Below are 26354 nucleotides of genomic sequence, written 5' to 3'. Positions count from 1 at the left end.
GGGGAGGAGATGCTCCAGGCACCGGAGCAGCGATTCCCCTGTGGCCTGTGGTGAAGACCGTGGTGAGGCAGGCTGTCCCCCTGCAGCCCATGGGCGGTGGAGCAGATGACTGCCTACACCCCGTGGAGGGCCCCCATGCCGGAGTAGGTGGATACCTGAAGGAAGCTGTGACCCCGTGGGAAGCCTGCACCGGAGCAGGCTCCTGGCAGGACCTGTGGCCCGTGGGGAGAGAGAAGCCCACGCTGGAGCAGGTTTGCTGCTAGTGACCCCGTGAGGTGGGCTCACACTGGAGCAGTCGGTTCCTGAAGGACTGCACCCCATGAAGGAGACCCACGCTGGAGCAGCATGAAGAACCTCCCGTAGGAGGACTCACACTGGGGAAGTCATGGAGGACTTTCTGCCGTGAGGGGGACCCCACATTGGAGCAGGGGAAACGTGTGAGGAGACCTCCCCCTGAGGAGGAAGGAGCGGCAGGAACTCCAGAGTGATGAACTGACCCCAACCCCCATTCCCTGTTCCCCCCTGTGCTGCTCGGGGGGGAGAAGGGAGAGAAATCAGGATTAAAGTTAAGTCCAGGAAAGAAGGGAGGGGTGGGGGGAAGGTGTTTTAAGATTTGGTTTTATTTCTCATTACTCCTCTCTCAGTTAATTGGTAATAAATTACATCTTTCTGAAGTCGAGTCTGTTTTGCCCATGACAGTAAATGCTGAGTGATCTCCCTGTCCTTATCTCAACCCCACAAGCCTGTTGTTTTTTTTTTTTTCCTCTCCCCCGTCCAGTTGAGAAGAGGGAGTGATAGAGTGGCTTTGGTGGGCACCTGGCATCTGGCCAGGGTCAACCCACCTCTAATGTTCTACTTTTGCAAATCTGTTCGCAAGCTGTGATACTGACAGAGAAGTTCATTTACTGGCAAGGAGATGAAAAAAGAGCACAGTGGAGGGCAGCAGTGTAGGAGTGAAAAATTGTCAGCCTTTAAAGCAAAGATTTAAAACTTTAAAAGGACCAGGCCAGATACAGAAGGAGATAACTCCTGCTCTAACTTAGCTGGGCTGGGACAACTTTGGAGGCTCTCCGAGGGGCAGTTGACTAGAAAAAGAACTGGGAAGCTTAGGACTAGATTGCCACACTGTGTGTTAATCACAGTGGACTGGTCATGATGAACACTGGTTCCCACTGACCTCTCCCAAGAGCAAGAACACTATAATTTTTGTTACTGCTTACAAACTCTAGCAGATCAGGAATGAAAGTTCTGTTCCACAGAAATCTGACACATAAGCCTGTTCCTTTTATGCAGGTTAGCCTTCTCTATCTGCGTAAACAAAGCTGCTGCCAAGAGCAAATGCCGATGTCACTTCAAGATCAGAAATCGAAGAAAAAAAGTTCTGGCAAAAACAACAAACAGAATGAGTGAAAAGAATGAAAGACAGAGGAAAAGGGAAGGAAGGCAGGCAGGCAGGCAGGCAGGCAGGAAGGAAGGAAGGAAGGAAGGAAGGAAGGAAGGAAGGAAGGAAGGAAGGAAGGAAGGAAGGAAGGAAGGAAGGAAAACATGGACAGAAACTCCATTTCAGATGAGTGAGGACTAATCTGAGCAAGGATTTGCAGAATCAGCATGATCAGGAACTCAAGTTTTATCCTTAACTTCAGATACGGATGGTTCGCCTGAACTTCCTAAACCAGAAAACTCTCACATGCATGTATTTATAGTATTGGGACTGGCTATCTCTTGGCAGTTTTTTGCATATCAAATAACTAATTGAACAAACGCTGAAATTAAAAGATAATCTGTCTTTGTTTAGTTCTGTAAGGAAGACCAGGATTTGAACATTTCATACAGACACTATCTTTGTTAGGACAGTTTATTTTTTTCTTTCAGTGTTTGCTCTGCTTTTTCAGGTTTTTTTTTTTTCAGTTAGTTTTGAAGGTTCTTGACGCAAATAGGCTGCCTTGGGAGACAGTCTTCCAGAATATATTTTTTACTTTTGTTTCTAAAAAATATTTTTCTTCATGCATGGGTATAATTAACTCTATGTACTTCTGGTGGCCTGCAAGTGCCTGCAAGCCCTAGAAAAAAAAGGACACACATTGCACCAGGTACTGTACAAATACAAACCAAAATGATGGACTTTTCCTGGCAGATTTCACGCATTAAGTAACAAAGAAACTCACATATACTGCTTTTCTTCCATGGAAGCTGAAGCACCTCATAGGAAGGCAACACGCATTATCTCTATTTGGACAGGAACAAAACCTTAAGTAGAAATGCAATGATTCAAAGAAACTTTGTGCAGCAAATCAGTGGTGAAACAGCACCTAGAGGTCAGAGCTGGCCATAGCTATATGCAATTCTCTTTTTTTTTTTTTTTCAGCTCATGAGACATGTCAGGTCTGAGGGCTAAGCTTTTTGTCTTATGGCAGTGTTCCCCATGCCCCTAGATCCTTTTCTTTTACACCCACCTCAGTGACCTGCATACTACTTTATATCGTTCAGAACAAGTTGGAGAACTGTACTGATTTTTCTCCCGCTTTTGAAATACACAGTCAGAGTTATGGAAACTCTTTGCCATTGTAGAGTGAACCTGGATAAATGTCCACGTTTCTATTTATAAGAACTGCCTGAGGCAGGGGAGCGCTGGAAGAGGCTGGAGGGATCCGGCATCCCCAGGTGCAGCCGCAGGCGGGCTGCTGAGCTCAGGGCCGGCCTGAGGGCTGAGACCGGCTCCAGCCTGGGACAGGGGACGCCGTGATACGGCCCTGGTGGGGTTTCTTCTCTCCCATTCACTTATGGGGGGATACGGAGATGGAGGGCCAGGCAGTCGAGCCGGGGAGAGGAGCCGTTCTCCGGCAGGCAGGGAGGGAGCGCGGCCACCACCCGGGCCGGGGCGGGGAACTCCTGTGGGCCGGGCGGCGGCGGCGGAGCGAGGGGCCGCGCTGCCGCCGGAGGAAGGAGGTGCCGGGGCAAGTGTTCGGGGGGCGCGCCGGGCCGGCCGGGGGGAAGCGGGAAGGGAAAGGGGCGTGCGGTGAGGGCGGCGGAGGGGCCGCGGCCGGGAGCACCCTGCAGAGCTCGGCGTCCCGCCTGCCGTGCCCTGGGAAGGGGATTTCCCCCCCCGGAGCTGGGCTGGGCTGGGCTGCCGCCCAGCGGGGAGGTTCGGACGCCGCTGGGGTCTCCCCAAGCTGAGTGCTGCGGCCGCCAGCAGCGCCGTGACTCCCTGAGACTCCCCGGGGCCTACGGCCCGGCTTCTGGATCCCAGCGTAAACCAGGCGTCTAAACCGGGGTTCAACGTTTGTTTCCTTGGGGTGAAAGCGACAGCAGGGGGCAAGGCCGCGGGCCCGAGGGTCCAGCGGGCACAGGGCAGTGGGGTGCCCTCATTCAGGGAGCGTTCGCTCCCTCATGAGCCCCTGGGGTTGAGGCTTCTCGGGTCGAGGCCCTTCAGGGAGCCTCGGGTGCAAGTTTCTTAGGCACTGCCCTGCCTGTGGCTCCGTTTCCTCGGACTTCTCAAGGACAGGGGCTGCAGCTGCGGGGGTTTTTTATGCTGGTCCGACACCAAGCTGCCTTCTCTGCACAGGATCTTAATGCCGCATGCCTGCCTTTGGCTGTCAGGGTGGCATAAAGGGCGTTCAGGCAACTGTGTGAATGGCCCTCCCGGTACTTTGCCTATTTAAATAAAATCTTTCTCTGGCACATTATTTCCAGCTGGTGAAGCCACTTACTGCACAGCTTTGATGGATGCTTCACTGTGTGAAGGGAGGAGCGAATCCCTGACCTCAGAAAGGGCAGAGCCCTGACCTAAAGCACAGTAAATGAGCTGTGGACTGGAGAGGTCTGTGAGGGTTGTGTATCTGCCCCCTTGAGTACCTTTACAGTTGCTTCATTCTTCTTTCCAGAGGAGTTTGGCTGGGAAGCCTGCGTGCTTGCAGATTCATCAGCATACCTCTGCTGCCGAGTTCACGTCCCTCCTTTCCCAGACTCTCCCAAGCTCTCTGATGTGTTATTTGGGGGAACAGACCTTCTGCACTTTGTACTGAAATATGGTCAGGAGTTTCTGTAGCATGATCGACACTGAGGAGTCTTATATTTGCCCTTGCATTTTCTTCCTGTAAATATACTTATTTTACTTTCTTGTATCCCTCTGCTTGTATTCCCCACTAATTCTTCTTCCAGAAAGAAATCTGTTTAGAATATGAGCTGTCAGATGTGATTACGTATCATCAGGAAACTACGTTGCTATGTTTTAGGAACAGGCATATTTCAGGGCACACCGATCCATAATGTTTGCATATTTAATACATATTTGCATTTATGAATCTCCATGCCTTTTGGAGCATTGCCAGTCGTGGAACTGCCTGACTGTGGCAAGAAGGTAGTCAGCCAGAAGGAAAATGGTTCAGTGCCTGATCACCTGTCCTATTCAGTACAATAAAGCTCATTGTTAGCTGGCATTTCTAAAACTGTGATGTTGATACAAGCAAAACCAGAGCTCATCTGCTGTTGTGTTTAAAATAGTTTATGTTCTCTACCTATCAAGTGGTATTTAGTTGAACTTCACAATAAAATAATAATAATAAGCACTATGTCTTGATGCAATGGTATTGTTAATACCTGTTGAGTCTTGGTAAACCAAAATTATTTGAATTTCATATTTAAAAAAAAAGCATCTCAAAACACATTTGGAAGTCAGCAGTGTTGTCTTCGTTTAGTCAGTTGTTCTGTCACCCAGTGACACCCAACACCCACACACCTGAGAAGGGGAATCAGGAAAAGGAAAGGAGACCCATGGGTTGAAATGGAAACAGATTTAATAAAGTAAAATAATAAAAACCTAATATTAATACTAATACTAATATAAAGTGCACAAAGTTACACTCAGCCCATGTAGCGGTCACAAGCTGTGCGCTCCCAGCAGTGGATGCTCGATGTCAAGCACTGTGGGCACCAGAGCTCCAGCGAAAGTGCGACAGTCACAACAAACGGGAGAGCAGGCCTTGGGAGCAGAGTGATGGGTGAGACCCTCCAGGGATGGCCACCACTGGGGAAAAGAGACTGTCCCCAGCAAACTACCAAATTTATAGTGAGTGTGACATTTACAATATGGAATACTTCTGTTGGCCAGCATGGGTCAGCTGCCCTGGCTTTCGCTCCTTTTGGCTTTAGCGCCTGGCTGACTTGAAGCTGCTAAAGACCTTCATCGCTATGGAGACCCGCATACCAGGCTGGCCATGAGCTAAAACAAAGTGCCTTATCAGCTTTGTTCTCACCGGAATCGGGTGCTGCAGTCTTCTCAAAAATGCGGCTTTCCTGAATAGAAAATTTATTCTATTATTCTGTCCCAGCAAAACCAGGACGAGTGTAAAATATGGAATGGGTCTTTATTAGTTATTCCCAGGTGTAAAAAACAGTTAACAATTCTGCTACTGAGAATGAAGTCTATGTATGATGCTGTACAACATTGTTGTGCACATTCTGCTTGTTAATTTTCTCTGTTGCTCCTATAATTTAGTAGAGCTTATAAAATTAGTTGTATTTTGGTTTTGACCACAAAAATGAATTTTTCAGTGTTAGACACATTTTTTTATGAAACATAAATTTGTCTGTGTATATGTATGCACTCACCCATGAAAGAGAAGCGCATATGCAAAGAAAGGTGGCCTTGTAGGTAAGGTACAGGAGTTCAGAGGCAGGAGATCTCTGCTATCCTGCTTTATGTATTTTCTCTTTGACCTTAGGGATAAAAGTTAATGTGGTTCAGTTTCCTTCCTTATCTGTAAAGTAGTGATCTAAATATGCGCCTGTCTTGCAGAAGCATTGTTTACAGTAAGTTGTTTCCTCTGGCAGTAAACTGCCTGACACATACTGATTGATGGTTATTTTGTGTATTACCCCTTAGAGAACACTATCAATATGAAATCTAGTCAGTTAAGAGCCTTCTTTCACAACAGGGATTAACTGACCTCCATTTGCACTGTGTGTGATGCCCTTGAAAGGGGTAATTTCACTCCTGCACTGGGGTTTATGTGGCTGGTTGCATGATCAGACAGGTCTGGAAACTAATCCGACTGAAAACTAACCTGTCAAATCTCAAAAACGGAAAAATGCTTTTGGCTAGATCGTTTTCCCAGTCTTGCTTTAACTCTGGCAGAAGGGAGTGCACAGAAACTTGCAGACTGGGGCAAAAGGGAAGGCAAGAATGCTCATGTTTTTGCAATAGTTTGTGGATCTAGTTTGTCTTAAGCGGACCATGAAACTTCACTTTAAGGCAGGTATGTTATGGCAGTTTATATACTGCAAGTACCTATCTATTTAAGACTCCCTGATCACTTTTCAAGGGCCTGCAATTACATTGCTGGTCTGTACTGTCTGTCTGCTTTCCCTCTCTGTGTTGCTATATAAAAGACACATGCAGGCAAATGATTGCATGAAAGAAGGGGCTGTCTGCAGCAGAGTCAGTTGTATTCAGAAGTATCAAATGCATGTTGCATTTTAGGTGGGCTGTGAGAGGGTGGGGGAAAAAAAGACCATTTTGGATTTTGCCTCCACTTTAAACAGATGGTGACAATCTAAATACAACAGTAAGTCATGATTTACATCTGGATTATGAAAGCACGTGAAAGATTTTTTAAGAAATAAGATACAGTGTTAGCATGTCTGGCCTATAACAAGCATGTTTATTTAGTGTTTATATTGTAGTCTTACAGAAAATCTTACTAGGCTGGGGCCTTGTGGGATATATAGCAAATATCCCTAAAGGGTTTACAAGCTCTCAAGTGTGTAGCAAGGCTATGCGGGCTCAAGACTGTGCAGCGAAACAGACAAACGAGCCGTCAAGGGCTGGTGGAAATGTGTGCAAAGTAACAGGGACAGCTAAATGTGTGCAACTCCTGTCCAGTCAGAAACGGTAAAAAAATGACATGCACACGTACAGCGCTTTCTTTCCAAATGAACTGCACAGTGCTTCAGCTTTGGTCGCATCTGGAGAACTTCACCGGATGTAGGAGCACCAGGTGGTCAGTGTGGAGGTTTTGATGGAGTTCGATGTGGCATCATGCCTGGGAGTGCTGTCGTGGGCTGGGGCAGTCAATTTACACAACTCCCCTGTGTTTTGAAATCGCTCTTAAGGTGTAGGTGGAAGAGAATGGAAAGCTGCCAACATCCGTGTGTTTCGGGTTTTGTTTTTTTCTTAAAATCTTGAGGGTTGTATGTTTCATTTACTTTCCGTTTTATTTGTGTTTAAACGTCATGTAGTACTGCAGTAGGAGTACATAGTAAGCTTCAACCAGGCTCTGTGTTTTGCATACCACAATCCATAGTTCCAACTTGCATGAAATGTCCTCCCAGAGCCCTGGAAGTTGCTGCTCTCAGGATAGGGCCAAAATTAAGGTGAAAAAAATGCTGCTCCTTTGATTCCTAGCCCAAGCTCTGGGAGGCTTGTCCTACCAGTCTTTGTGGTATTGCTGTTTTCAAAGGCTGAACCCCAACAATTTTAACAAATTGTTCCACTCTGCGGAGAGGGTTGCTATGGAGATGAACAGGGCTAACATCTCTGAGAACCCTACTAAAAAGCACTATGCAAGGGAGTGGGGGGGGAATTTAAGAAAGTAGAGCATGCAGGGGATTAGCATCTTTCTTTAGATTTGTGCACTGTTCCTCAGGGCTTCAGAATTTGGCCCACTAGATAGAGATTGGGTTTTGTTTTTCAGTTCGTTCTACAGAAATTTAATGCAAATTGAATTAAACAAGATGCAAGCAAATTATTTTGAAAGTGGTCTCTGGGAGTAATCTTGTATAGACATAAACATCTGTACTGAATTATTTTTTGTTAATAATGTCTAGCAGAAAGATGTGATTATAATGGAACTGAAGAGGTTATTGAAGCATAATGCTTTACATGTTTTTTTGGGATAGTTACAGTTTGCCCAAAACCTGAAGCAACTGTAGTGTTCAGAGCATTTGGATGGAAAAAATATTGCTATGGCAACAAATTACTTTTATATTCACATAAAGCAAAAATAGATCTCTCTCTCCCTTTGTGGGAAGCACATATTTTAAAGTGCATGAAAGATTAAAGGTGATAGGCAGAAACAGCTGCATGAATATATTTTCATTTTTCTTCATTTGGTTTATACATATTTCTGTATAAATCTGAAGTGCAGAAATAATTTACAGCTAGAAGCATTTTGCAGCAAGAAAGTAGGAACAGCTTAAGAAACGGGGGAAAGTGTAATATCATCAGAACTTCTTATTCTGATTGCAGTGTAGCAGCATCAAACTTTAATTGATTAAAACAAAATATCCCCAATGTCATTCCAAAAGGAGGGAGAGAATCTTCTCTCTTCTGTGTGTACACAGCAAAACTGAAATCGCTTTGTGTCCATAATTTAAGAAAGAGACAACATTTTTTATTTTTGATCAGTCAGGCACCTTGTCAAACTCAAGAAATAGACCTAGTGGCAAGATTATTGATTGCTTCATTTTAGCTGTGTGGTGGTGGTTATTTTTATTTAGAAGGCATGCAGCTTTTACTTTTGTGGGGTGAAGAGCTTCTGGTACATCTATATGCTGTGGTGCACACCATCTGCAAAGGAAGTGTAATATGTCTACATTGATAAGTATGGTCTATCCTGAGGTTCCCTCTCAATTATTCTGAGCCACGTGAGCTGTCTTACACCATCTGTATCTCTCTTCATAATATGCAGCAGAGCAGCCGACATTTTGTGCTTCTTAGCTGCAAAGTAGAGGCCTCCTCAGAAGTGGTGTGTGAATTTCTTGGCTCTTTTTCCAGCCGATCTCTGCGTAGGGACAGCAGAGAGAGGTACTAGAGAACTAGGGGTCAGAAGTAAGGAATAAGAGGGAGTTTGTGGGACAGTCACTTACTGACCTTCCGTTCTCAAACCTTCAGCCTAAAGGAAGAGGCGGTCAAGGGGTGAATCAGGGTGAGTTGGAAGGTAGTGTCAAACTGGACTGGTTTAGGACAAATATAGAGGTTTATGGTATAGATAGACCTGCAGACCTGGATTTGAGGGCCACTTTAAAATTGACCCAAAGTGCCAGACAGTTCAAGGGGCATCACATCCCTTCTGCAAATGCCCAGTGCACAAAAGGGTCCCTAAAGGATTTGAAGAGACCACTAAACTGAAGTTCATGTTGTCCATGCTATGAAAGTTGCAGAGAGGACAGTTTAGGGTGAGGAAGGGAAGGCTCTATATGTAGTGGATGTAGAAAGGGGAATGGAAGAATCAGTTGGTTATTCTCCATCTGTGCAATACCTCGTAAGCTGTTTCTATACTGCTTAATAGGAGGGTGCTACAGCACAATTTGGGGCAAGCTGGCTCACATCCAGATTACTACTCAGGGCGAGCTTTTTATCTGGTACATTGACTTCTTCCAAGCTATGTGGTATTTGGCTGTGGGTCTCCCTGGGGCTCATGTGGTGCTTTTGAGGCTCAAAGACATAAATATTATTTTGTGGCTTTTTTCCTCTTCAGCTTGAATTGCTTGAAATGATGTGATACTTGTGTTGCAGCTCCCCGCAGTCTTGTTCGCACAGTGTGAAACAAGGTGCGTGACATACCCTGAGAGGCAGGGTATGTGGAAGAAGGATATATGGAAGAGTTGGAGGGTCTGAAGCTGCAATTGTTGTAAGCCACCACTAGTGCAATTATATCTCTGCTGCCTGTTGCGGACAGTCCTCAGAGTGAGCTCTGCCGCAGGCTGTCCCTGGGTGTCTTGGAGAGACGCAGAATAGCCCAAAATATGCTCCAAGATGTAAGCAACATGGGTGAGCAGGGTTTGAATCATTTAGCTTGGTCTCTGGCTCACTTCAATGCTGTGCTGGCACAACTTTGACTGTGCATGTAGTCATACACAAATGCTGGCCGTGGATCAGGAGTAGGCACAGGCCAGGGCCTCTGTCAGTGGGCAGTATGAGTGCAGCCGTGCAGTACGGAGGGGTAAGAGGTTTTTGCGTGGCTGTTTTGTCCCAGTTGGCGTCAGTGTCAGCATGGTCCCAAGCACATTTAATTTACTGCTGTTGGCTGCCATACTAATGCCACTAGACATGGTATCACAGTGCTGTGGTCAGAATAACCCAAATAAAGAGTTGTATCCTGGGGTTTTTTTAAATCTCTATGGCTAGTTTACCCTGGGTTTGGAAAGAAAATGGAGTTGAATGGGTTCTATAATTGGACCCAGTCTGAACAAAATTTTGGTAGTTTATATTTTCTGGTAACATTGTCAGAAAACATGTGTTGGACTCCACCCACAGCTACAGTGCTTTGCATACATGAACTAGTTATTTTAAAAGTTGAGTATATTCACACAATCCAAAATTATGCCTTTGAATGCTGTTTTGACATACCCTCAATTACACTGGTGCAAAGTTCTTTGCATCAAAGGAACAGAAGTGGGCTAGAGATATTTTTATACGTGCAACCCAGAAAAGGACGGGAGAGTCATGTCATGTTACCCTTCCTTAATGCAGTCCTCAGAACTGTAGGACTCTTGGCATCTGCATATTCCACCTATTTTTTTTGTGTGTGCGTGAGGCTGAATTTGTGCCCTCTGTGCCCTGGGTTTTGTTGTGCTTCTAGACATCAAATGCAAATTCAGTCATGTTACCAGTTTAGAATAAATGGTAAAGGCCTTGCATAACTCCCTATGTCCTGTGGCCTTTTTCTGAGGAAGAAAGGAGTAGCATACATTTCTTTTTAGGTTTTGTGTCTTTTTCTCTCTAAGAAGAAAGAAGATTGAGGAAAGTGTGCAGCGTGACAGAGAGTGCACATATATAACTTCAAACATCTGAGGTAATTCACCCCATTTTGTGAAGAGAAGTGGCTCAGAATGAGGTATAAATCTATCCTAATCTAATCTTAGTTGTTTACCCGCTTGGTCCTGTACTCTCACACTCTGTCCACCCTTACTGTGTAGTTTTCTGGAGTCTTTCAGGTTCTGCTTGGCACTGGGTTTTTTAATTACTTCATGAATAGAGTTGGATGTGGCTAGTTTACCTCTTCTCTCCACATGCACTCCAAATGAAGGTGAGACTGGAGTATTTTAGTGACAAGTGGAGCATTGTCTCCCAGTGATATTCCCACTGGTGGGATCTCTACAGTCAAACACAGGAGATATTCACAAGTAGTGATTTTTCCTACTTTGTCAAAGTCTGGTGACTGTTTTATTATTGCAGACATTACTGTATATTGCCTCTAACATAACATTAGTAATACACCTGTGCATGATAAGTCTGCTGCACTAGGCATAAATCAGTATGGTGTAAAAAAAAGGAATTTTGGAAAGACACAGACTTTGACTAGCATATTCATTTATTCCTCTGTTGTTGGTGTAATCTAGCAGAATTGCTGCACAAGTGTTTTTTGTTTAGTTTAGTTTAAGCAAGTTCTTGCAGAACAATGAACAAAGGGATTTGGGGATTTATACATTCCATTATAAATACAGTGGCATTTCCACGACCCTGTTTAGAAGAGTAAAGCTTCTATTTGTCTCCTGCTGATTCTGTCAACATTCACACAGTAAGTTCAGTAGAAATCCCTCAGGTATTCCAGTGTCAGACCACAAAGTCATTTCTGCCTTTTAAAGAAAATACTGTGTTTCAAGGAACAGGGACTTTGGGGAATATTCCTCTGAAGTGGAGACTTGATGCAGCAATGCAGATGTAAAGAACTGAAAGGCTGGGCACAGAACTGAAAAACAAGCAAAATAAAAAGACAAAATATATATTTATATATCTTTTGAGTTTAGTTACTGTGCTGGAAATCTGCAGCAACTCCACAACATCTACAGAATTTCCTGGAATAGCTCAGATTAAAATATATGCCTGCCTGAAGATAAAATGAACTGCAGTAAACAAAGAGAGAAGAAACACTGCTGCTGTGCTGGCAGCAGATAGTTGGGGAGGAAAAATAAATGGGATCGTGAGTTTTTCCTTCTTTCTTTTTACAAATATTAATCCTTTGGATTAATTCAGACCCACTTAGACAGTCAATTATTACAGAATCCAATTACTTATTTAATTTTCTGGTTTCCCAAGGATTCAGAGCTCATGCAACCAAGCCTTGTCTGCCAGTCACTCCTTTCCCCAGTAATTTCTTAAAGTGTTGGCTGATTTTAACCAGAAGCACAGACTGGGAACAGGCTCACAGGTACAACGTTCCAACATGCTTGTGAAACTCAGTGTTTCGGCAGAGGAACGAAATGCAGACCCACCAAGGGGTGGGTGGTTATAGTTTAACCTTTTACCATTTTGACAGGCACTGACAATTGGCTTTTTCACATATATTTGCTGTCCAGCGGGGCATGGATATAGGTGTGTGTGATGCAGTGGGACACTGAAATGATGAGTTTCATACAAACTAGAAAGTGGAAAGCTGGTTGTTTACACACACAGATAATGGCTGAAGCATAAAAGGGGTTATAAGGGAAGTGTGGCGCAGTACTGGTGCCTGTGGTACAGTTCAGGCACGGCTTACTGCCCGTTGAACTGATCTCGGAGCTTTGTAGGCATAAAGGCGGAGTAATGGCAGAAGGGGACTGAAGGATGGAAATCATGCCTGCTTATATCATGAAGCTGAATTTTATTCTGTTGCCTAGAATTGGTGCTGAATTGCAGAAACAGCAGAAGAGAGGGCCGTGATGGAGTAAGCTGCATCTCCCTCCTGCTGGGCACTAGTATTTTTGCAGTATATTACAGCCTGTAAACTGCTGAAACTTGCCCTGTGACCCCCAAAAGGGATTTTTCTCAGGCTGGGATTGGCAAAACATAGCACATTCCAGCTGCGTTCCCTATGGCAGTTCCCCCCCATAAGGGCTTTTGGTATTCATAATGCACTCACAAAGGTAATCTGTGACAAGCTGGATTGTTTCTCAAATTAGAATTTGGATTTGGATTTGGTTGTGTGTGATAAATTCTCATTGTTGCATAACAGGGACAGGGCTGGTATTGATTCTGTATAATTTTCTTTTCATGTTGCCTGTGCAACTTGCAGTAGAAACTCTAACACTCTTGGATTTTTATTCGTGTAATTGAGAAGACAGGAACTTTTTCTTTCTCTTTCAAAATAATTTTTTTTACTATTTTTCCAATCTTCCGCCTTTTGAAAAGGTATATATACTGAATATTTTTCTCTAATTGGCTTAAGTTTTGGGAGCCAATAATAATTGAAATTTCACACTCTTCAGTGATTCTTTTTGTGGCTTTGCAAAGGGGACACACGGTTTTAAATCTTTGTGTGAAAAAGCCTATGATACGGTATCATCTGGAGATGAAAGCATTTGAAGTCCAGATTTCAAATCCCATTGCAGCAGAATATTTACTTGTCAGATCTTGCTTGTTGTCAGTGTTGAAATGCATGTAATTTCCTGCAAGGGAGGGTTTTGGAATGTGAGGCCACAGCAATAATGAAGGAAATTTGTACAGTGGTTGAGCTGATAGTGGGAGTGTGAGAGCTCTGCATTGTAAAATCAACACAATGCCAGCATTAGTATTCAGATGAAATTTAGGCTTCCATGAAGAGGCTGTCATGCACTCAGTTTGTCGAGATAAAGCCTCACTGTGTTCATGCACCCTGCAAGCACCTCTGGAGTATTTCAGAGGTGAAGTGCAAGTATTTTTTTGAGCATCGGTGCTGTTCTTCCTTGGCATGAGGTGCTCTCTTCTCTAACAGGAGAGTTTTTAGTTGTTGGTCATTGTCTACGCAGGCTTCTGCCTGTGTATTCCAAAGATAAGTGAGCACTGATTTAACTGATTTTGGTTGAATGGTATGATTTTGGGTTTTTTAAATCCTGTTAAAAAAGGAGAAAGCAGAACATCGTATAAAATCAGAGCTTAAAATGGGTGATACTTTGCCTGCTAGCATTAGTAGTTGTTGTTGCATAGTTACAGCAGCACTTTTGGGGTGCTTAGGGTGCCGGGCCATGGACTGGGTCCCTGTTGTGCAAGGCAGTGATAAGCCATGAACAAAAGGGCTTACAATTCACCTCTGTAGTCTTTCACGTGTGAACGTCAGTAGCCATGCTCCAGGGGCTGGGTTTTACCTTGGCGTGGTGCTGTGCCTAAAGAAGGAAAAACTGTACTAGCTCAGCTAATGCGGTTATTCAATTTCCAGTACAATTGTATTACCGTTGTATAACTGCATCAGAATGAATGTTTTATAACAAACATGAGCAGAGAGCAGTGTGCTCCTGTCTACCACAAAGGTGGCCTGGGCTGTGATTCAAGAAGCAGCACAGGGTTGCTGGCAGGGTAGTGAAGGAAACGAGGAGACAATTCTGGGTCAACAGCAGTCTCAGACAGCGGCCTAAGCACTCCTTGTATTTTGTGGTGTCGAGATGGATTCTGTACTCATTTCCCAGCCTTCACTTGGCATACTGCATGTCAGGGAGACAGGAATAAGGCTGGGAAGTCACTTGATACTCTGTAATCCCCTGCTGCCTCCTTTTGATTCAGTGTCTTTATACATCAGCCTGCTCATGCAGATGGGCACAAGGCAGGCTTCGAAGGGAGCAGGAGGTGGAAAGAGATGGGCTTATGTCTGCTCGGAGAGAATTCCTTCATAGCAATGGCTACATGGTTTCTTAAGAATTGCTCTATAGTAAGAAAATGGAAAATTTCCCCGAACAAAAAAGATGCAAGGTTGCAATGATCTTAGCTGGAGCCCAGGGAGATCTCATCTGGCCTCCACTGTATGGAAATATTTTATTAAGTGTAGGGAGGTGGTGAAAAATAGCAGTCTCTCATCAACGGGTAAGCTGGTCGTGCTGTATGCTGTCCGATCCTCCTGCACCGTCACCCACCTGGAATCCACAGCATATGTTTTCGGTCTGGGGAAAGCAGAGCTCACCAAAACTTTGCTGAGTCACGGGGTGTGGTAAAATGAAAACTAGAATAGAGCCAGCTGTTAAAAGTTGTGTTTATCTAATATATTGGTGATCTTTGAAAGTACCTCCAAGCTAGTGTGGAAAGAAGAACAAATGGACATAGTTCTATCCTTTCAAAAAGGTTTGATAAAAGGAGTTTGTGAGTAAACTTAGAAACCACAGTGATAGATAAAGTCTTGTTGTGGATTGAAACCAGACTAATACATAGGGGAAAAAAGGGTGCAGTAATAAACTGTCCATTCTAGGCAGGCAGATGAGCTCATGGTGCATTGTCCTGTGAGCTGAAGCGATGGTAAATGTATTCATAGGTTAAATAGCCAGTAGGCAAATATGCCATGACATATATAGAAGTAAATGTAACCTGTCAGATAAGTAATTGGGTGACAAGGCAGACTAAGCATTTCTGTTAAAATTTTAACCTATTTTTTAAATAGTTGAGCAGTTTGGAGAATTGCCTCTTCTCTAGTTTATATTTGTACCTAAGCCAAATCCTCAGAAAGTAGGACACTTATGGGTAAAGGGGCCGGTGGGGTTTTTGGCCATTGAGATTGAATCAGCGCAGTCTCAGCATGTGTCCAGTCTTCCTATAACCTGTCACATCAGTGGGATTTGTCTGGTTGGTTTGTTTTGCAAGGGTTTAGATCTGACCACATGCAAGCAATTGGTTTTAACCCTCTTCAGAAACACACAAGCGCTTGTGATGGGAAGCAGCAAACTGTGGGAGCACAGGGCAGGAGACAGGAGTGGGGGAGAAATAAGTTACCTGGCATATGGTTAGAATTCTTTCTGTACTAATATGCTAAATATAACAGCTGGGCAATAGGTTTCTCCTTATTGACATGACAAGCCTGGTCAACATTGATTAATTTAGAGGACAATTATTTTCCCATTGGCATCAATGAGATCTGACTAGGGCCCCAAATACTTCTGTGTAGGGTTGGTGTCACAGCAGATTTAATAAAGCTGGCATTTATATTCCATGGGAGAATAGAACAGCAAGATATAGAGGATGCAACACAGTCAAAAGTCACACAGAACAGCTAGAAACAAGATAAGAACGGAAAGTATGTCATAAAATAGAACTGAAGTAGCCCATTTTTGTAGAAAGGTGGCAAATATTTTTGAAACAGGAACAACCACGTAGTGTGGAAAAAACAAGTAAAAGGCTAATTTAAAATTAGTAACATTATTTTTAAACAAAAGTTGTTTTTAATTTAAAACATATATAATACATACATACTAATATATATGTCAGTAAGCATATTCTATGACATTTAACATGTGGCTGCCTTTTGTAGTTGTTTGTGGTTTCATTCAGACTGGGGGAAAAGAGAGGGATCAATCCCAAATTTATAGTAAGTAGGATGATGATAGGGATTATCGCTCCCAGGAATTCAGGAGACATTCTTCCCCGCCCTCCTCTGGGGCTCTCATGGTGTCACATACAGGTTTCCCCCAAGGTTTCTCGCTTGTGCTGCAGCCAGAGCCAGACCTCCAGAGAGGAGGCACTTTTGGCCTCTGCCAGTGCAGCACTTGCTTTGTTTCTAGGATAAAACATGGACCTGCAGAAATGTTTATGAGCCATTACTGACATAATGTGATCTAAATTAATCTTGCTTTATCTGTTCCAGTTAACGATACTTTAAAATTCATAAGTCAGTAGAGAATAACTACGCTTTTAAGAACTTTCAATTTTCTAAATGCATAACTTAGAGGTTGTAATTAAAAGAAAGGCACCTTTACTTTCTATGAAATAATTTTTGGGCCTCCCAAGATATGAATTATACTGAAAGATTGAATGTCTTATAATTAACACTAATTTACATGCATACTAGTGCTCTATGCTAGTGGAATCAGATCCATTCATCCATGTGTCTCAGAATCTTTACTGCTAAGAGATAACTGAGGTTTTTCTGCCATATAGATAGAAAGGAGGGGTGAAAAAGATATCTTTGTTCCATCTTTTTGACTTACGGTCCTGCAAATAGGTCAGTCTCTGTCATAAATTGGTTCTGCAACTGCTTCATTCTGTGTTGTCTGTGGCCCCATATCCAGCCTTGACCCTCCAAGGTCATTCTTGCCATGGAAGATCACTTGTGCAGTGAGAGACATAAAGACGTAGGTATGTTGTATCTGCCCAAGCCATGAGAGTGGGACCAAACAGCTTACAGGAGCCCTTTATGCAACAAGGCCAAGCTCTGTTCTCCCCAAAGTCCTTTCAACAGAAATAAGATCCCTTCAGATGACTTACAGATCTGAAAACTCTATTCCATTATTATAAAAATGTATTTTTATTGTGTCTTGCTGTAGTTCACCAGGAGTTTCATCTCCTAAGTGGACTCTGAAAGTTTTATTGTCTTATCAAGCTCTTAGAGGTTATGATATCAAACGTATCCATCTTTTATAAACATTTTCAATTGTCCTGCTTTCATCTAAGAACTACTGTAGGAGACAATTCTTCTGAAGAGCATGAGTGACTGTTCTAATAGGGAACATATATTTCAGATTCCAGGAAAGTTCAATATCAGTCTAAGCAGCAACGGTTTTCCCCTCCCTTAGAAGCTTGGATTGATGTCATCCTGCATGGAGCAGATACTTTGACATGTAACTTCTCTGATTATTTTTCCATACGAGAAGCTATAGGCCACTTCGTTCACCAGTTGGTCATTATTCTATTGTCTTTTCTTATTCCAATGAAGAGAAAAGTGTGGAGAAAAATGATGAGAGATTTTCTTTTGCCAATTTTTCTTTAATTTCAGCATTACTGAATATTTGGCACCCTACATCCTGTCTCGTTCCTTAGGCCAAGGACACTGAGTAGGACAGATTGCACAGGCAGGAGAATTACTATTCTTTGTCATCAGTTATAGTCCTGTTGAGGACATTGAAATTTTCCAGAATGCATTTGCTACAGCAGACTGTAATATTTTTTTATCTGTTTATATTGTTTTATGTAAACTAACTGGGCAATTGGTAGCAAGTTCACTCATGAGAAATAAATTACTAATAACTCCTATTAATTTTTTCTCTTTCCTGTTGTGAAGTTTGTTTTGTTTAGTGATTTATATATCAGAACTCTTTTAGAACATTCATTTGACTTTAAAACTTACTGCTCAGGATGCTGTAATGCCATATGACTTCTAACGTTTTATCTTGGTACATCAACAAATATATTTTTTACAGGTCACATCACATTTGTCTATTTATGAGGACTACTTTGTGAATTGTCTAATAAATAAAAGACCTTTGCTGGTGTTTTAGGCTAATTTTTAACAACACCAGTGAATTGTGTAGAAAGGAAGGAGACCACTTTCTGGGTTTTGTGCCAATGTAAAATTACTTCGTATCTCTGCCAATGGGGCTGAGAGATTTTGGCCCTTCTCTGTGGCAGGAACATACCGTGTCTTTGTGCATTAGTGGACACACCCACATGCAAAGACAGTGTCTTCTGGCAGAGGAGTGTCATGCCCTACCCTCTGCCAGCATTCGACCCCGTTCCATTTCGCTTACAGCTGAAGTTGCTTGGGACAGCAGAGGTAAAAAGTCTTCCAGAGTCAGCAGGGGTCAGGTGAAATAGTGTTAGAAAAAAATTAAGAGGTTGGAAGGAAAGTAGAATGTGAAATCAGATTACAGGATTAACTACGGTAGCAAGCAAGAAGGCGAATAGGTGACCTGGGGACCACAAGAACGATGCAGGTACCACCAAAGTAAGTCCACCTTATGTAATGAATGACTATGGCTGGCTGAACTTGACCAAACTGGTCTAGATACAGACAAAATGAAGAGTTAACAGATGATGACATGGAACTTACCTGTTTGAATGTTTTTGAGGGGCAAAATTATGAGATTAAATGAGATTGAGACATTGAGAATTCTTTGGGCAATAGCTGGAAAATCTGACTCTTCCTGGGCCGCCTCGTGATTTTGAAAGCTGACTTATTACTGGGAGGCCAGGTCCTTTATGCACTGCTGAAAAATGCAAAGAATGGATTTATTTCTTCCAACTGTGATGCAGAAAACAGAGCTTTGACATCCCACAGTTCTCTGCTCTTTGTTTTATCCTACACTTCATCCTTCTTGATATCTCATTTCACTGCCACCCCCCACCACTTCTCCATAACTGCAGCCGGGGCTCCTTTACCACAGAGAGAAAATGTATAAATTTTGCATGGCTTCCAAATCTCTTGCACATCAAGGCTTTCATAGACTGGAGTTCAATCAGCTTCTTGGCTGAGGGACACAGGGCACTCACCCTCATCAGAAGGGAAGGGGCCCCCTGAGTCAAGCTCAGGCTTCTGCTGGAAAATCCCATAAGCTCACTGAGCAGAACGTGGTCTTTACCTTAGGCTAGCCTCAGTCGCGTGCCAGAGGACAGGATTCTGCCGGGGTATTCGCAGTCCCAAGTCTGAGTCGTTGGTGACCTCGCATTTAATTTTGACCGCTCTCATTACATTCCTTAGCACTTTGGCAAGGAGATGAGAACACTCTACAGATCTGCCTTGTCCTCACTGATATACACAACACACAGAAGGTCAGATGCACGGCTCATGTCAGTCAATAATTGGTATAAAGTTCCATCAGTTTAAGATTTGGCCCATAGCATTTTGGCTAATATCTTTTACTATATCCATATCCTGGAAATAACTGCAGCTCACTGAACAGTTTTAAAACATCCATAAACCTGAGGAGTGTCGCAACTGCAGTGATGGCTTCAATAAAAATATGTTCAGTGCCAGATCATGAATCCAGTCAGGCTGGTATAAAGCCAGAGTAGTTCTGTTGATGTCATTGGAGTTACTTTGGCATTACATTATCATGACACAGATCAAACCTTAGCTCACAAGTTGCTCCATATTGCTTTGAAATTTTTATGGATTCGCTTTTGTCTCGCCTGGTTCTCTTTATATCGTGTTTGTTTGGTTTGGCTTAAGAAAATAATTCAGGATTTATCCACAGCCCTTCCTTATTTTTTTTGGTCTGAAGTCAGTTGTAGAGGGGTTTGCTTTGCTCTGAAAATGAAAAGAAATAGCAAACAATCTGCCATTCTTTTCTTTCTATTTATGAGCTAGCAGCCAAGAACTCCCGTTCTTTGGATTTCTGAAGGGTTTTTAAAATTTTATCTTCTTTAAGCTGAAAGATACTGCAAAGTGAACATCGTTTTGTCTGTTTTCATCCCAGCAAGAAGAACCTGGGGGTTGTGCAAGCTACTATGTGCAGACAGGTTAAATTCTGGAGGCCTGCAAGACTGAGGCCTTGCAATTCCTGTAGCTGTCAGAAGTAATTCTGGGCAGAGACATCGCAGCTTTGTATTCAGCATAATTAAAGCAACCGCTTGGAATTGTTTGTATGTAAGGAATAAAACAATAGGCATTGAGATTTTATTATTGAAAGCAGCTGCAGGAGAGGAAGTCCTGCAGCCAGGGGTTAGTTAGTAAATCCTACTTGGGACATTTTAGTACTGCAATTCAAATTCTCATGATCCTTTCTGTGAGGCTGGAAGCTATTTTGCACTTTCTACCTTTTCCATCCCGTTTTTCCTTCAAGTGTTAAATCTGCGAAACCAAATTTAGAAATATTGGGGGCCCCACTGTGATCCCACAGCTATCTGTGAGGATATAACAGGTTGTATATACCGCGCCTGTAAATTTGATGAGCTGAGCATTGTAAAACCAGCTAGGGGAGGCTGTATCTGGAATTATTGTGGAAACTCTTGCCAGCTTCAGTGGGGTTGGAGGTACGTATTTCAGTGGGCTGCAGTTGTTTATATTGAAATCCTTCCTGATTAACTGCTGCTACACCAACCAGACTATCGTGTTGCTTGGTCTGAGGAAGGGAGAGCAAGGAGGGAAGGGGGAGTGGGTCAGGCGACTCAAGAGAGCTGCACATTTAGAGTGTCAGCGGGGAGAAGTGGATTCCCCTAGAGACCTTCATGTGGAGATGTGTGCTATTTAACTTCAGTGCCTTTGCTTTTCCACTGACTGTACAGAGTCTGTGGACTCCTTCCATGTCAATACTGCATTGCTTGATATGCTTCACCAGTGGCCACCTCTATTCTGCTTAAATCCAGTATTTGGCTGCCTGAGTGGAAAGGATGGGGAGCCAGAAGGAAATGTGAGGTGTCTCCATCTCCCTGAGATCCACACTGCAGAACCTCCTTCTGGGGAGACTTCAGGGCAATATGAAATGTTAGTTCCCAACTTCAGCAGAGCAATTACAGCACTTCTCAGTGCACTTCATCAAAGAGTTGATGGCTCTACTCAGCCTCTCTGCTCTGGAATGTCTCCTAATGACAAGGTAATAGGGTATCCTGGGCAAAAGCACTGTGCTTTTTGAAATTTTGGCTGTGTCTATACTGCTAATTAAAAGGTGAGGGATTGATCCCTGGCCCTGAGACCAACACTGGGTGTTTTGTACCCCTTCTGTTATGGGCCATCTCTTTATAGCAGGTAAGACTTTGAGAAAACCAGTCAAAGCACTGAAAATCAGAGCCAGGGAGCTAACAGCCACACGATGTGGGTGTACCTGAAGGTTGTCTGTCATGCTAATGAGAAGAGGTCAAGGAGTAGCCCCTGACCCATAGGCCAAGTGGCGCAGTGTGGCTTGTGTCAATGCTGCTTAGGGCTAAGCTTCTCTTGGAGCAGGCTGGCCACATCCACACTACATAGCACGTGGCTTTAGCTGTTTTCTATTCCCAGCGGATGCTTCTACAACCACATGTGATGGTGATGATACTTCTGTGTGTTTTTTCAGTTCAGAGGGGGATCTTATTAATGTTTATAGATACAAGATGGGAAACGGTAAAGAAGACAGAGCCAGACTCTTTCAAAAAATCTGCTTGAGCATAGGAAACATGCTTTACTGTAAGGGTGATTAAAGAATGGAAGAGGTTGCCCAGAGAGGTTGTGGAGTCTCCGTCTTTGGAGATATTTCAAACCTGCCTGGCCACAGTCCTGGGCAACCAGCTTTGGCTGACTCTGCTCTGAGCAGGGCGTCAGATTAGACAATTTTCAGAGATGCCTTCCAGCGTCAGCAGTGCTGTGATTCTGTGGCTGTAAGACAGACTGCCCATCACCACCTCAGGAGAGAAATTTCTGGGCATCCATGGGTGACTGAGGTTCAGAATTTGGGGTAGTTTCCAACCTAACAGTGATGCACCTAATGTTTATGTTCAAAACATTAAGCAGGCCAAGAAAGGAGGCAGAGGCCTGTTTCCTGGGACTTACATGGGTTTTATCTGCCTATATCTCATTCCAGATGAGTCATCTCCTTAGGCCAGATTATATTTTATATATATATATTATGAAAGTCTGTAGATCTCGGAAGGAGGGGATGGCCACTTGGGAAGAATATGACTGTTGTCAGAGGATGTAGGGAGACAACTAGGAAAGCTGAGGCCTCCTTGGAGTTAAGCCTTGCAAGGGAGGCCAAGGACAACAGAAAGGGCTTCTTCAAATATATTGCAGACAAAACTACACTAGAGGCAATGTAGGCCAACAGTTGAAAGAGACAGGTGCCCTGGTGACAGAGGATACAATGAAGGCGGAGCTACTGAATGCCTTCTTTGTCTATACTGCTGGAGACTGTCCTCAGGAGTCCCAGACCACTGAGGCCCCAGAGGAAGTCAGGATAAAGGAGTTTGACTTGGTTGATGAGGACAGGGTTGGGGATCAATCTGGACATACATAAATCCATGGGCCCTGATGGGATGCACCCGCGGGTGCTGAGGGAGCTGGTGGAAGTCATTGCTAGGCCACTCTCCGTCATCTTTGGTAAGTCGTGGGGAACAGGTGAGGTGCCTGAGGACTGGAGGAAAGCAAATGTCACTGCAGTCTTCAAAAACGGCAAGAAGGAGGACTCAGGTAACTACAGACTGGTCAGCCTCACCTCCATCCCTGGAAAAGTTACGGAACAACTTATCCTGGGCACTGTCTCTAGGCATATCAAGGATAAGAGTGTCATTAGGAGCAGTCAGCACGGCTTTACCAAGGGGGAGTCATGTTTGACCAACCTGATAGCCTTTTATGAAGACATAACCAGCGTGGATAGGTGATGGTAATGCAGTGGATGTTGTTTATCTTGATTTCAGTAAAGTATTTGACACAGTCTCCCACAGCATCCTCGCAGCTAAACTGAGGAATTGTGGTCTGGATGATCAGGTAGTGAGGTGGATTGTGAATTAGTTGAAGGAAAGAAGTCAGAGAGTTGTGGCCAATGGGACAGAGTCTAGTTGGAGGCCTGTATCTAGAGGAGTCTCTCAGGGGTTGGTACTGCTTAGTTGTATTTGGGCTATTTTTAGAGTAGTAACGAACTTGAGCAAAGACTGCAGAGCTATAGCCCAAGGGGCTGTGGTCTGCTCACTAGCCCTGCTTGCTGTGGCAGGTTCCTGCACATCCCATGGCTGTGCTGCTGCACAGCTCTCCCCACACTGCCTCCACTCTCACACCCTTATTTTCTTCAGAATTTCTATGGCATCAAAATTTTAGCACCATTTTTTTTTTGAGGAGGGCCCTGACCTGTTGTACAACTGTTTTTTTTCCCTGCCCTTATGCAGATAGATAACCCATCTCTCCCCGAACTTTGTCTGTGGATGTTGTTGTTATTTATGCATGCAATTTTCCTTTCTCTTGCTCTCTCACCTGCTGCCAGGTAGCCATTCCACAGTTTCAGGTTTTTTGTCTGCTTTTCCTGAACTGGGTTCTCAGCATACATTGTGTAAGCACGCATGGTAGTGCAGAAGCAGGGGTAGGGAGAGATGCTTCTGGCAGTTTTGAATGGCTCCTCCAAGCTGGGCAGCTGTGACGTTTCTAAATTGATTTGATGTTTTAATGATGGTCCAAACTAATGTGAAATCAGGTTATTGACTTCTGTTTCAGAACCTGATAATGCTTCCATACCTGCTTTGATATTTCATTTTCTCTGTGTTTTTTTGAGGCTCTGCAGTTGAAAGGAAGTAGTAATAGAGGTGAGGAAGGAGGAGCTTGTTAAAATGACCTTAAATCAAAAGCTAAGAAATTAACTATTACAATGCCAAAACTGCAGCTGTCAGTAACAAAATTAAGTACAGCATTCCATTTGGCTAAAATTGTGCAACTTAATCCAGTTTATTGCTGAGATGCCTTGTTTACAATGCTGAAGTTTTAATGAAAACAAATTTATTTTAGTTCTGCTCTTTTGCCTTCAGGAGGAAATATGAGGCAAGGAGCTCCCATTTCCCGTCTGTGGCCAGTGTCCCACAGGCTAAGCAGGGGAGTTACGAAGCAGGAGCTTCCCCCGCAGCTGAATTGGCAAGACTCACCATAATCATTTAAGCATGAACCAGACTGGTTTTCTCTCCACTTATGTAAGTCCATAATACTTAAATCTATAGTCCTTCACTGTTGAATTACTGCCAGTGATTTCCAAATACAAACTCTTTATTAAATAAACAGGGATCAGATGACATGCGTTAGAGTGCAGATGACCAGTGCTACTATAGATTGCTTCTATCTGAAAAACACAGATTTGTAAGGGGAGGCTGGATGCATGCAAGAAAAGATTACCAGGCACAGATGGCAGTGATCATTTATAGCAGTAGAGCAATGATGTAGTGGTAGTTAATACGGTTAAGTGAAGGGTCTGATTTTGTACATGAGGAAAGTGAAATCCATGGCATGGAGATGCAGGAGAGAAAGTCACTGATAGGAGCAACTGGCAATATTTTCCTGCCTAGTTCATTGTCAGCTACATTAGTGAAGGTGCCTGAGCTATTGCCATGTGAACTAGCATTTTAACCCGTCTTTTCTTGCTACTTTGAGTCCAAGCTGGGGAGGAGAAGGAGAAATAAAGAGTATAACATCGTATCGGTAGGGAGTCTCACAAGTCCATCTGCGTTGCCCACACTCTACCTTGTGTGCCAGGGTCTCTGTGAAGGCCAATGTGTTTCACAGAGATTTCTAAGAGCTAGACAGGCTGCCAGTCCCACTATTCCACAGCATCATCTCCTTTATTCCAAAGCAACAGGCGAAAGTACTGAGATGTGATACTTCAGTGATGCCTTGGAAAAAAATTCCCCATGGCGTATGTACCCATGTTGGGTTCCGTATTAAATAAAACCTAAGTAAGCCTGTTTATACCCTCTTCAGACCCTTAATTCCAGTGCAAGTGTTACAGCTGCATGTTCAGGTAGTTTCATCTCTTGTTTGCATGCTATGAATCATAAAGCTTGGTACTGGTTTGCACTCGGGAAATTATCTTGCAAAAAGAAGTGTTGAAACCACATTTTTCTCTGAAAATGCCATAGATAATTGAATTTTTTTTTAGGAATTCTCATTGCAACCATCAGCTCACTGAGCTGTGGTCAGTATGTGTTTTCTTGACTATTTGGTTATTTGCCTGTGTTCATAGTTTGCCTTTTTTGTTATTAGTTTGTTTCTTTGTTATTAAACAGAAATTATATATGGAAAAGTATTTCACATGATGTCTCTGTTCCCATCAGTCCCTGAACTGTAAAATGGTGTCATGTACTGTTTCATTCAGCTGACTAACTGCATCTACATCTATGAAATGATTCAGTCTTCAGTGGCCAGAGGCTCATCTTATTATTTTCTTCCCCTTAAATAACTCTTTAAATAAAACATTGAAAATTAAAATGTGGTTCATTGGTTATTGGCTTTTTTTTAATAAACTGTTATCTTTCTGAATATAATTCACTTCTTCAAGGTTGAAATTCTGAGGGTAAATATTAGCCTGATTAATGGAAATTGTATGCATAAAACCTTAAGCACAGTGCTGGAAATCTTTCCTCCTCTTTGTTCCCAGGTACAGTCCCTTCTTCGTACCTCAGCTTGGCGAGGGAGGATTTGGCCATAATGCAACTTACAGAAATATATATTTTCAAGGTCTCTGGAGCAGAAAGAGGGAAGTGCTTTAAATTTACAAGAACTTCAGTTTAATACTTTCGATTTTATGCTTTCCATTTGTATAATCATGTCAATTTTCTAATGGCATAAAGTAGCACTGAAACATTCAATCCAGCATAATCCAATTACTATTTCACTCTCTTAGGCATTCTTATTCTTTGACAGGAGAAAATCACCAAGTGTGATTATTTTATGGATTTGCATGTACACTTGGTACTGTAAGTAGGCTATGTCGTGATATTTGCCTTTGTTTTGCAATGTAGCTGTTACTGAGAGGCTGTCTCAGTGCTGTGACATGGAAGGAGATAATAGTTTTAAAAGGTTATTCATAAAGTATGAAAGGGGGGCACTTGTTACGAGCAAGTTTGCCAGTGCCTCAAAACAGAGTTTGCACGATCACTGTTCTTCTTTGGGAGAATTTTCTCCTGCCCCAATTTAGCGTGATACCCCCTGACAAGCATCAGCATTCTCAGGGATGCGCAGAGGGAAGTTTATTACTTAAGCCCCCCTTCCAGTGACAGCTCCATGTCAGGAAGAGTGAGCTGTGATGGTGATGTAAGCTTGGTTTATTAC

The sequence above is a fragment of the Leptosomus discolor genome, chromosome 1 (assembly GCF_034619465.1).
Source record: "Leptosomus discolor isolate bLepDis1 chromosome 1, bLepDis1.hap2, whole genome shotgun sequence".
Classification (NCBI taxonomy): Eukaryota; Metazoa; Chordata; class Aves; order Leptosomiformes; family Leptosomidae; genus Leptosomus; species Leptosomus discolor.
This window is presented reverse-complemented; position numbering follows the sequence as displayed.